At 34.5% G+C, this 14,006-nt stretch overlaps 1 protein-coding gene across 1 annotated transcript in view; it reads left to right on the top strand.

Moving 5' to 3' along the window:
* LOC118204866 (uncharacterized) overlaps positions 1–14,006 on the top strand; it is a 149,173-nt gene that overhangs the window by 25,847 nt on the left and 109,320 nt on the right. The gene's annotated exons all lie outside the window — the stretch shown is intronic.

Raw genomic sequence — 14,006 nt, forward strand, 5'->3', positions numbered from 1 at the left:
AAGTTCCACTGTTCAAGTCCTATAATTGCTGTGTTGAGAATACCGACTAATTTGTCAATAGAAATGTTTTCGTTTTCAATAACCTGTGGGTCACTTTCTTCACTATCGGAAGCGAATTATAATGACGAGGAACTTGATTTAAATCATATCAAAGACAGAGTACATCGAAATGAAATACTACACTTAGTAAGGAATTATAAGCCAAATAAAATAAAAACATCTGCCCTGAAGATAAGGATAGTGCTGGCAGATCAATTTCCAATCCGCAGCATGAAATTGATAAACAGATTTCGGATTTCAAAACATACTTTCGCTTTGTAGATACAAATTACATATTAGTAAATATATATCGGAAATTCTATTTGACATAATCGAAAGTTCAAGCTTACTTTTATGAAATTGCTCTAACAGTCCACAAAAAATAATAAGCCGGATCCAATTCGAAGATTAAGGAACAACGCAATCTGCAACATTAACTGAAGATTATACCGTCCGTTACACATTAAACGCACATGCACAAAAACATATTCTCAGCCGTAAAGGTCTTGCGCGCACTCGTAAACGCTCGTGAACACGACGCATGTGCAGAAAGTTTGTAGCTTTGAGGTCCGGATTATGGGTGTCCGAATTAACGACTTTTGACTGTATATAATTGCACTGTTTTGGTATTTTAATGGTAATTTTAATAATTACTCATTGCATGAGAAATTTGCAGCATGCAAAGTACACTTAAATTATAAAAATCGTTTTAAATTCTTATTTTTATTTAAAGTTTTTTTTGATAACTTTTTAAATACTTAGCATTTCAAATAATTTATTGGATATACTAATGAGTATTTTCCAAGGAATTATTCTTATTTATTTTTCTTATCGATATCGTTATTTACACTTCTAACTAATTAATCAAGGTAAAACAAAACTGCTGACCTTGTCCCAATGGGTTCCTACAGGGCCACTGGTTGATTTGATCTCCTCTGTGCATCTCTATCTGGAATCCTTTGAAAGAAATAATCCATCATGATCAATACATTCTTTACACAAACATATTTTAATGAAGATGCAAACGGGTTACAGACTATATACATAATGAAAAGGGTTTAAATTTGGCACGAGGCAGCGTGCAACTTCTCCGTTCTGAATTCTTGTGCGTTCTCTGAGCGAGAGTTCATAGTTCGAGATGACATCACTCTGCCATCAGATCTCAGCAAGGGTTGAGTTGCAACATCCTCTGGCCCAGAAGGACAATTGCAGCAATTGTGCTTATTACATTCCAGCTCCACTGGATATAGTAGTTGCACTGGTCTTTTAATTATATGGCCATTGGGCAAGCGGACAGCACAGGCTCTCACCATGCCATCTCTTCCAGGAAAGACTTCCATTATGATTAAGACACAATAACACGCCGAATAAATACTAATTCAGAAGTCAAACAACAAAAATCAGCGTTATACCTACAAAATTTTCACAGGACTAGTTTCAATGGTTTTACCGAACCATCATCTTCAGCTGCAAAACCGCAAATGAACGAGATAGGAAATAATGATTAGATAAGATAAGAAAGCCTGAACAAGAATAAGCAAGTGGCGCCATCTGTTGGCAAAACCAGAACTAAAACATAATTTCTCTAAAAGCCGAAGGCAAATTTGGATTGGAATTAGGATCGTTAACTAGAACAGAAAGATTTTTATGAATGTGAAATGCCTCTAGAAAATCCAGTTCTCCAATGGAAGATGTTTTTTGAATAATTTTGGCAGCAGAAAAATTGAAAGTGTGATTTTCGGACCAGCAATGTTGAGCAACAGAAGACTTCTGTGTTTCCTTTTTTCTAACATATGCCTCATGTTCTTTGACGCGAAATTTTAAGGCTCTCTTAGTTTGGCCAATGTAAATTAAACCACACTGGCAAGGAATCCTATAAATACCCCAGGAATTCATATCCGGAATGGGGTCCTTGAGTATAGAAGTTGGAATTTTATTGATGGGAGAATAAACAACCCGAAAGTTAAATTTATACAAAACATGTGCAACTTTATAGCTAATTGATGGAAAGAAGGGAATGACAACAGAATTTTTATAATCTCCTAAAATAAGAGTGTGGCTTTTAGTGTGTTCAGATGAGAATTTTTTAACTGCTTGATTAATAATGTTGGGTGAAAAGCCCCTGTCAATAGCTATTGCTTTTAAATAATTTAGTTCTTCATCAAGGGCTAGTTTGGAGGAGCAAACTTGAAGAGCACGGAAAACATAGGAATAAAATGAAGCTAACTTTTGTTTAGTCGGATGACATGATTTAAAGTGTGGTGGAAGGCAAACCGATGAAGGTTTACGGTAAACTGTAGTACTGAAGTTGGATGTGTTACGTGTGACCAGAATGTCGAGAAACGGAAGAGAATTGCAAGTCTCAAGTTCAAAAGTGAACTGAATAGCAGGATCAATAGAATCCATTGTTGAAAGAACTTTATTTAAATCATCTTTATTACCTTCAAACAGGGTAAAAGTATCGTCTACGTAGCGGAACCATGCCGGGAAGTTTAAAGTTTCAAACAATTTTGATTCATAATAATACATGTAGATATCAGTCAGGATGGGACTGAGGGGGCTTCCCATGGCTAATCCCTCAGTTTGCTTGTAATATTTATTTTGGAAAACAAAATGTGTTTGTTTCAAACAGAGTTGAGTGAGAGAAATTAGCTCCTCAATTTCGATGCAAGAGAAATGAAATTCGCAAAGTCTGGTTTCTAGACATCTTAATGCACCCTCCACTGGGACATTGGTGAATAATGATTTTACATCAAAAGAAACCATGAGTAAATTACTAGGAGAAATGTTTTTAACCTTTTTTACAAACTCTATTGAATTTTTTATGGTGTAAATGTTATCTAGAAACTAAATATTTAGCTAAAGGATACGAGGCAGTACCTAAATTTGATACAATAGGGCGGAAAGGAATACCACTTTCCGAGGAAGTACCACTTCACTAATTTCTCTCACTCAACTCTGTTTGAAACAAACACATTTTGTTTTCCAAAATAAATATTACAAGCAAACTGAGGGATTAGCCATGGGAAGCCCCCTCAGTCCCATCCTGGCTGATATCTACATGCATTATTATGAATCAAAATTGTTTGAAACTTTAAACTTCCCGGCATGGTTCCACTACGTAGACGATACTTTTACCCTGTTTGAAGGTAATAAAGATGATTTAAATAAAGTTCTTTCAACAATGGATTCTATTGATCCTGCTATTCAGTTCACTTTTGAACTTGAGACTTGCAATTCTCTTCCGTTTCTCGACATTCTGGTCACACGTAACACATCCAACTTCAGTACTACAGTTTACCGTAAACCTTCATCGGTTTGCCTTCCACCACACTTTAAATCATGTCATCCGACTAAACAAAAGTTAGCTTCATTTTATTCCTATGTTTTCCGTGCTCTTCAAGTTTGCTCCTCCAAACTAGCCCTTGATGAAGAACTAAATTATTTAAAAGCAATAGCTATTGACAGGGGCTTTTCACCCAACATTATTAATCAAGCAGTTAAAAAATTCTCATCTGAACACACTAAAAGCCACACTCTTATTTTAGGAGATTATAAAAATTCTGTTGTCATTCCCTTCTTTCCATCAATTAGCTATAAAGTTGCACATGTTTTGTATAAATTTAACTTTCGGGTTGTTTATTCTCCCATCAATAAAATTCCAACTTCTATACTCAAGGACCCCATTCCGGATATGAATTCCTGGGGTATTTATAGGATTCCTTGCCAGTGTGGTTTAATTTACATTGGCCAAACTAAGAGAGCCTTAAAATTTTGCGTCAAAGAACATGAGGCATATGTTAGAAAAAAGGAAACACAGAAGTCTTCTGTTGCTCAACATTGCTGGTCCGAAAATCACACTTTCAATTTTTCTGCTGCCAAAATTATTCAAAAAACATCTTCCATTGGAGAACTGGATTTTCTAAAGGCATTTCACATTCATAAAAATCTTTCTGTTCTAGTTAACGATCCTAATTCCAATCCAAATTTGCCTTCGGCTTTTAGAGAAATTATGTTTTAGTTCTGGTTTTGCCAACAGATGGCGCCACTTGCTTATTCTTGTTCAGGCTTTCTTATCTTATCTAATCATTATTTCCTATCTTGTTCATTTGCGGTTTTGCAGCTGAAGATGATGGTTCGGTAAAACCATCGAAACTAGTCCTGTGAAAATTTTGTAGGTATAACGCTGATTTTTGTTGTTTGACTTCTGAATTAGTAATTCCATTATGATGCCCATCTTCCACATCAGCCTTGGAATTTTATCTTCATGCACTAATACAATAGTTTCTTTCTTCAAACAGGTTCCTGTTTTCACCAGTTTGAAATGATGGGCAGATTTTAAATTCATCAAATAATCCTGTTTCCATTTTCTCCAGATTTTTTCTACCAGTATTTGTTGATATGTAAATCAACGTGTAAGACTTTCCTTTGTTGAAGTTAATTTAGAGCTTCCTTGCGGCAATGATAGTAACCGTCTTCCTATTAAGAAGTGACCAGGGGTCAAAGATTCTGGCTCTCCTAGATCCGAGTATGTAAATGTTTAAGGTCTGGAGTTCAATATAGCTTCTACTTCTGTTATGACTGTCTCTAATTCCCTGAATGTCAAGGATGATTTGCCTAGAATTCTCTTCAGAAGAGCTTTCGGAGACTGAACCATACATTCCCAAAAGCCTCCTCGCCATGCTGCCCTCTCAACTATAAATTTCCATTTGATTCCTTGCTTAGAGAACTCATCTTGAACTTTATTGTTTTTCATCATCTCATTCAATAGCTCTAATTCTTTTTTTGCTGTTTTAAAGGTTGGGCGTTATTGGTATACGCTATTTGGCACAAAACTCTTCTCGCTATGAACCGTCTAAATGCAAGCAAAAACTTTTCTGTGGAAAGGCCAGCTATAAGTTCTAAATGCACTGCTCTAGTTACAGCGCAGGTAAACAGTAAAATGTATGTCTTAGAAAATTCTCTTCCACTTTTGACGTAGAGTGGACCCGCATAATCTATTCCAGAGTTCTCAAATGGAAAGGCTTCTCGGCATCTGTCTGGTGGGAAAGGTGCCATATCTTGCATGACAGGTTTCGTTCGATTTATTTTGCAGATATTTCAATTGTACAGAACACTTTTAATTTTCCTACGAGCCTTCAGCAACCAATACTTATCTCTTATCTGATTTAAAGTATCTGCTATTTCTCCGTGCCCTACCACCTAATGACTGTGAAAATTAATTAGATCAGTGAAATGATCTTTGTCAGGCAACACAATTGGATGTGCTTGTTTGTAATCCAAATATGAATTTTCTAATCGTCCACTAACACGAGTTACATCACTTTCATCTACAAATGGATTGAGGGACTTTAATTTTGATTCTGAACTTAATTCCTCGTTGTTCTTTAATGCCCGTATTTCATTTGTGAAATTTCGCTCCTAAAATATTTGATCCAATAAATTTCCAATTCGTTAACCTGCAAACATCCTGATAATTTCGATGTATTTTTAACATCGTAGATGAACCTTAAGCACCATGCAGTAATTTGGTAAATTCGGTGTAAATTGCTGTAATTTTGGTCTTTAACCTTTTAAATGTCATGCCCGAGATAATCTCGGGCACAGCACTGGTGTTCGAAAATGTCACGGAGTATTACTCGGGGTAATATTTTTTTGAGTGTATCGTATTGTTATACCCGAATATATATCGGGAGATGTTTATTTCGGCTTCATCTCTTTGTCAAACCCAACTGTATTTCGGGAAAAGTTAATGTGCGCTCAGTTCAATAGATGACAGCACTTTACTGAAGATTTCAAAGGTTAGAGGTTATTTGGTTCAAGGTGCATGGGATCTTTTTGTTGTAAAATAGCGTCCAGTTCTTTGAAACGTTATATAGATGATTTAGATTCTTCAACCGAAGATGAAGGATGTGTGTTTGATGAGCAGTATTCATGATACTTCCATGGTCAGCATCAAAAATAAAAAATGGCGATATACTCAAGCCGAAGATTGTTTCTAATTACGGTCTAACTATGGGTAGTGTAGATCGCTGTGATCAGGAAATATCCTTTCATCCAACAATCCGAAAACGTCAGAAAAAATATTATAAAAAGATATTTTTACATTTACTAGACAAGGTACTCTGGAACTCATATTTGCTCTATAAAAATGTAGTTGGGAAACGTATTACATTTTTAGAATTTCGAATCCAAGTTGTAGAAGAGCTTTTACATAAATATGATGATGCAGCTTCTGGACAAAAGAATGTTGGCAGACCACCTACAATAGATAACCCTACCCGTCTTACTGAACGACATTTTATATCCCATTTTCCTCCTATTCCTGCGAAATGTGAGCCTACAAGACAGTGCAAAGTGTGTTGTTCGAAAAAGGATAAAAATGGGGAAAAGATAAGGAAGGAATCACGATTCTGGTGTAGTGATTGTGGAGTTGGTTTGTGCTAGGAAAAGTGTTTCCAGTTGTACCACACAAGACTGAATTACTGGACTACTAATAGGTATTCACTTATATTTATTTATGTTTTAGAAAATAGTTAATTTTTTTCATTTTTAGAAAATAATGCTCCACTAGAAGCGAACTTTGCAACTGCCATGTTGAGTGACAGCCGCCTCAAAGAAAATATGCAGTGGCTACAAAACTTTAAAAATTTTACCCATGTACGTCAAAATATCAATTTGTAACTACTTAAGTATATTTTATTTTGTACTAAACATATGGTTTTTGCAATAAAAAAATTTGACAATTTGTGTACCCAAATTATCAAAATAACTTGACAGTTAAAGGGTTAAATAAATCTTCGGAAGGCTCTGTAACGCATGAATTTACGAAAATTTCCTTCGATGTTTTTCTTAGTTCCTTGTTGGAATCTTCAATGTTCTTTGTGGAACATAAATTCGGTGTTAGCCAGTGTTCCATTTTTTCTTTTAACCCGCGAGCGCGTGCACCAAAATTATGAACACAAGAAGGCACGCTGGATATGTCATACATGAAAGCAATTAACACGTTTTAAGTTGCTTTAATGATATAAATATGAGTATAAATGTGGATTAACATAATAAACAATGAACTTTAGAATATTTTTAAAGAATATAATAAATGAAGTACTTAACTTACAATTATTTTTCACATCTCTGACAGCTATAACACATATGCTCCATACAAATACTGATATTACATTTCTCGCACAGAAACCGTGTCTTTCTGTCCTTCTTTTTAGGGCACTCAGTGCATTTTCTTTAAATATTTTTCATCTTTTTAGATGGTGGTTTTATGCTGCAATCTCATGAAACTATTTTTTTCTTTTAGTTTCAAAGGGAGCATGATTTATTGCTGCCATTGATTTGAGTAATCCTCTACTAACTTCAGTCCTAATGATTTGAGAAAAGAATGCCTGTTTCTAAACTAAGTTGGTGGTTCTTCTGTAGAAAGTAATATTATTCATGCATTAATTGCTACAACATTTAAAATCGAGAAAAAAATTACCATAGGTCACGGTTTTGATACTCTAGCTGTAGAATATGTTGCTCCCATTTCATCTACTGCTTCTTTGGTTAGATAATAAAATGAAATAATCTTTGGCTTTTTTAGTACTCCAGTGGTTTCATCAATTTTATTATCTTTGTGCATAATTGATAGTAGGACAACACTTTCATAATTTGATTGATTTTTCTAATTCACTATCTAATTCAGTGTCTGTAACACTGTCTGTTGATGAATTATGATATTCATCTATTAATTCGTCCTCCACTTCGCTAAACCATTCATCATCTGTTGAAATGGTTTCTAGCATATTTTTCAACCTTTCCATTTCTTTATCATAACTTAGATTCCTCGCCATGCTAACTAAGGAAGTGAGTATGAAAATCTGAGATACACGAGAAGGCGCGCGGGTGTCGCATACCCAAACGGTACAATTTCTAGAAAGTATTCGAAGAATCACTCCACGGAGTTTCGAACTTCAAGAATGTCACCTTGAATTCAGCTACAAAAGGTTTCGCCCATTTCCAAGAAAGGGGTTTGGAGATAAGGGACAAAGAATATGCCTCTGAGTATGAGATACCCGGCGCGCATGCTCGCGGGTTAACCACCTGGGCCCTTCCCACCATAGGCTATTTTTCTTCAGATGTTTGACATTTTCACCTCTAGTTAGCAAATCAGCTGGATTATTTTCACCAGGTGTATATCTCTAGTTCAAGACATCTGAATTCTTCTGTATTTCCTTCACTGTGTTCTGAAGGAATGGCTTCCATTTTTTCACATCACTTTGAATCCAGTGTAATGTTATGCTAGAATCAGTCCACATATATACAATTAAATCAATGTCCCGAAGTTTCTTTTGGATGTATTTTGACAAGCGGAAGCTTATCAAAGCACCTATCAATTTCAATCTGGGAAGTGATAATTTTTTCAAAGGTGCTACTCGTGTTTTTGATGTAATGAAGCTTGTATGAATGACTCTATTTTCCGAATAACGAAAATACAGAACAGCCCCATGGGTCTTCTGACTCGCATCTGGGAAACAGTGTAACTGTATGTCCCTTTATGTCACTTTATGTCCCTTTTCCCAGCACCTGCAAACTGATGTTTTGGTATTTCCAAACTAGAAATATGAGCTAATTCATCATACCAGCTTTGCCAATTCTTTCTGAGATTTTCCAGTATTTCAGTGCCCCATGCTATCTTTTGTTCCCATAAATCTTGCAATAAAATCCTAGCTCATATGGTGTACAGATCTAAAAACCGCAGTGGATCAAAGAAACATCCTACAAATCTCAAGATTTCCCTTTTAGTGGGTATGTTATCTATCTTTTTGGAATCTTTTACCAAATTTTCAATTTCTATCAAAAATGTATCATTTGACATATTCCATATGTACCCAATACTTTAGAGCGAGTCGAATCTTATGAAAAATCTTTTTCATTCCATACTTTTTGTAAATTCCTTTCATTTGTTTCCCACTTCTGCATGTTAAATCTATGCGTTTAATATGTTCTGATTCCTCAAATGCTTCTAATTCTTCATCTGCTCCAGCGATTAAGTCGTCAACATACATATTTTCTGTTAGCATGGAAAATACGTTCCGATACTGTGGCTTGTATTTGTCAGCGTGTACATTAAGAGTTTCTCTAAGAAGAAACAGATTAGATGTTGCTCCAAAAATTACTCTGTCATACGAAGAGCCTTTATTTTGGTTCCATTTAATTCATCATCATTCCATAGAAACTTGACTGCGTTTCTCTCTTCATCAGCAGGAGAAATCTGCAAGAATGCTTGTTTGATGTCAGCTGTAAACGCAATTTGATTTTGACGGAACTTAAGGAGCAATTCCAGTATGTCTGGACACATCTTAAGACTTTAATATAAACAGTCATTTCATGACCAACAATTCTCCGCATGTGACGAAGCCTCAAAAACCACTCAGAGTTTTGTAGTTTCCTTATTTTCTCTTATAACGGCTTGATGTGGCATAAAATACGTTTTTGGTCCAATTTCAATGTTAGTCTCTTCGGCAATTCCTTTTTTTAAATACTTATTAATTACTTCGCGATGTCTGTCATAGAACTGTTGATTATTCTGAAATATATGACTTAAACTCTTAAATCTAATTTTAGCAATCTCCAGATTATCTCCAAGCTCATTTGAACTATGATTCCAGGGAAGGCGCACAATATAATGATTGTTTTTAAATTTCACAGATCTTTTAAAATTATCGATAACTAAATTATCTTCTAATTCGAGTTCCTTATCCAAATTGTAATTTATCCCCATGGATTCAAGCTCCCAGAGATTCTTCAGCAAACTAGACAGTGATTCGTTCTGTGTATCTTTATTATTATGAACCACAACCTTCATAGTATTCACATTAGTTGGTGAAATTCCGTGAGCCCTTTCTGTTCCCTAATGGTCCAGCCCAATTTTGTTTCAACCGCTACTAAGGAATTAGACAGTCTGTGAACTTTACCCGTAACTATTTTCCAATAAAAATCCGCTCGTATCAGCAAAGAAATTTTCAGCCTTTTATTCCCTTGTTCCCATTCATCGGAAAGTTGTATGCCCTGTTTTTTAATAAGATTAACTATTTCATTTCTAGGGGAATAAATATGTGATCCATTAATGACAGGAATAATCAAAGCTTCTATTTTGATTTAATATCAATACTTTGAATTATGCAAAATAAGACTGGTTTTTTTAACATTCTGCGCTTCAGACGTCGTGCAACTGAAAGAGAATTTTTTTTTTTTTTTTTTTCTTCTCCAGTAACTGGAAGTTTTAATTTCTTACAGATGTCCTCCGTAATAAATGTTCGCTGTGATCCTAAATCAAACAAAGTGCGAATGTTTTGCTGGCGCCAATTGTGTGTGTTTATAATTTCAGCTTGTACTGTCAGAAGAAATGAGTTATTTACTGTTAAGCAATCGGAAATAGAAGAGACTACTGCCCCTTGGACGGGCCTCTTGTCTGACGCGTTCGTTTCATCTGAGTGTATCAATGTATGATGTTGTCGATTACATATACCTCAAGTTAGTTTCGATTTGCAGTTCCTCACAAAATGATACCTTTTAAGATGCACAAAACAATTTCCGTTTTGCTTTAATGGCACAGTCTTTTGACATGATTCTGACGTATGGTTTTCAAAACAGAATAAACAGCTATTAGAAAGTGATGTGTTTAACGCTGCCACTAAAGGAATTCTACCCTTATTATAATCCCGATTTCTTTCGTTGTCTCGAAAATGTTCTCGAAACTGCTGCTTTTTTTCAAAATGGGATTTCCTTTCAATAACTTCAGAATCTGTTGGCTTAATTAAAAATCCTACATTCTCAACTTTCTATTTCTTTTCTTAGAAAATTTAGCAAATTTGTAATTTTTGTCTGGTTATCATCTTCATATTTCCTATTAAATTGTAGTGCTAAATCATTCGAATCACTTTTATTAATATTAGATACAATAAGGTACTGCACGAATCTGGTAAAATATTACACAATTCTAATCCTCTAATTTGTACTTCACAACGATCATATAATTTTCGAACTGCTGTCATATCGCAAGATCTTTTAACCAGAGTCAGAGTTAATAAATTGTTCATGTGGGTATCTATTATTAGTTCTTTGCGTCCAAAGTGATCTTTTAATATTTTTACAGCCTTCTCGTAATTCTCTGCTGTTAACGTCAACTCTTGTATTGCAGTTTCTGCATCGGAAGTAAGAATTGACTTTAAATAGTTAGATATATCTACTGCATGTAGACTTTCATTTTCGTATACAGCTGTCTGAAATTGTGCCCCAAACTTGGGCCAACTGCACACATCTTTTCCCGAAAACGTTTCCAGGGCCAATTTTGGGGAATTGAATTTTGTTCTGAGATTCAGTGACAGTTCCACATGAAGTAGAATTAGCGCTATGTGAATTAGTATCTAACTATCTTTTCGTGCATAATTTCCAAACAATAAATTTACTTTTATACTCTTTTCTAGAAATTATTTCATTTTCTAAATTTGTTACATCAATTAAAGTTTCAATACCGTTATCCGCTAAGAGTTATATTAGTTCTTCTTTACTAATTAACTGAGCAACCGTTTCTTCAATTACATTTTTATCCCCCTCATTAGCAATTTCTGTTTCTATCTTATTTATCAGCCTTGTAACTACTGCTCTTATAGCAGATTGTTTCTTTTTTAATTTTTCTAAATCCATGTTTTTGCTTAAAGCAAAATCTATTAAATTTCAATTCAAATTCAACCCAGTGGCCCCACGTTATGGCGCCACAATATTATTTTTTATTTCCTTATCGATATCATTATTTACACTGCTAACTAATTAGTCAAGGTAAAACAAAACTGCTTACCTTGTCCCAGTGGGTTCTGCCAGGGCTACTGGTTGAATTGATCTCTTCTGTGCATCTCTATCTGGAATCCTTTGTAGGGAGTAATCCATCATGGTCAATACATTCTTTACACAAACATATTTTAATGAAGATGCAAACAGGTTACAGACTATTTACATAATGAAAAGGGTTTAAATTTGGCACGAGGCAGCGTGCGACTTCTCCTTTCCGAGTTCTCGTGCTATCTCTGAGCGAGAGTTCGTAGTTTGAGATGACATCACTCAGCCATCGGATCTCAGCAAGGGTTGAGTTGCAACAAGAATTATATTATGCAAAAGTCTTGTAAAAATTTCAATTTAACTTACAATTATAGCCCATGTGTTATAAAAATATACATTTCCATTTATTAATTAACATTTCTAACATTTAACTTTTTCATCATATTCAATTTTCAGACTGATATTGCTGATGTTTTTTTTTTTTTTTTTTTTTTTTTTAAGTTTAAAATCCATTATATATACACTCATGTGCAAAATTAAGAGAATTTGCACATTATGTAGAATTTCTGAAAAGCTTTAAGATTTGAATGAAATTTGGTATAAATATACATTTGTAATAAAGAGATGTACACTGCGCAAAAAAAAAGGGGAAATGGTTCTATATCTCCCATTCTACTGGCCCATTGACGAAATTACACTTGCATTTTTCATGTCTTGAAAGCGTGACTTAGGATATGTATTAGATTTATATACAGCATTGTTCTAATATAGGTATTTTGACACAAAATCAGACTTTTCTGAAATAACATACCAATTTTCCATATTTCAATTCTATGACTCAAATTACACCAGACTACCAAGTTACCAAGTTTTGTAAAAATCGCGCGAGTAGTTTTAAAAAATTAGCTCTCAAAATTTTAGCTCCTAAATGTTAATTGAGTTAGGTATATATTTATTAATCTCTCTTTTTTTATTAAACTTATTTGATTCTTCCTTTCACAATTCGAAATTCAGGTTCATTCCAAATAAAATTCACCCATTTTTTATGATTTATTTTTTAAATTTGTATTTTTAAATCATTTTTATAAATTTATCAAAAACAAATTTAATCTATAAAATTTTTACCATCATCTTAAAGTATTTCTAAGCATACCTGTGAAAAATTACAGTTTTTTATTCAAAATTTCCGAAGGTATACGTGAATTTATATATTGGCACGCTTTGAAATTTGGCATATTTGTTGAAAGCGATAAAACATCAAATGTGATTTAGACACTTCACTAAACTTATTTGAAAGTTGGAATGAGGTGCCTTTTTTTCCACTCCAGCATAATTGAAGGGAGAGGAAAATTGGTTGCCATATATTAAGAAGTTCGCCAAGTGAATTAATTATTCTTGGTGGAAACTGGAAAAATTGTGCCAAGATAAATTTTGGAATTTCTCCGTAAATTTTGCACCAAATTTTACAAAATTTAATATCTAGGCATAATTTGAGTTGTTGAATCTAAATATAGGAAAAAAATATATGTTATTTCAAAAAAAGTCTGATTTTGTGTCAAAATACTTATATTAGAACAATGCTTATATATCCTAAGTCGTGCTTTCAAGACATGGAAAACACAGTTTGAATTTTGTCAATCGCCCCAGTAGAACGAAAGATATAGAACTGTCTCTTTTTTTTTTTTTTTTTTTTTTTGGGGGCGCAGGATACCATTCAAAAGTCACTCTATGTATGCATGATTATGAATAAAGCTCACGGTGCAGGGATTGAAACTTATACATGTTTTGCCAACAAGTAGTACAGGGATGTCCAAAATCCATGCTGTAATATCGAACTGAAAAGAGTCTAATATGGGACATGGTCTCCTTTTGCAGCCAGACAGGTCGTACAGCATGATGGCATACTGGACAAGGGGCAGTTGAGGAGTCGCTCTAGAAATCAATTCTGCTTCTGCAGCTAGGCCATTTTTGACTCAAGATTCGTTCTTGGACGGGGATGGCAAGATAAAATTGTCTTTCCAAGAGCGTTTCTGACATGCTATATAGGATTAAGATTAGGAGATTTAGCTGGGCAATCCATACAGCGAATATCCTCACATTCCATGTAATTGTTGACCAAATTGCCCTCCCACAAGCATTCC

This window comes from Stegodyphus dumicola, chromosome 4, assembly GCF_044657685.1.
Source record: "Stegodyphus dumicola isolate Sdum_Otavi_A_Nest chromosome 4, ASM4465768v1".
In the NCBI taxonomy this organism is placed as follows: domain Eukaryota; kingdom Metazoa; phylum Arthropoda; class Arachnida; order Araneae; family Eresidae; genus Stegodyphus; species Stegodyphus dumicola.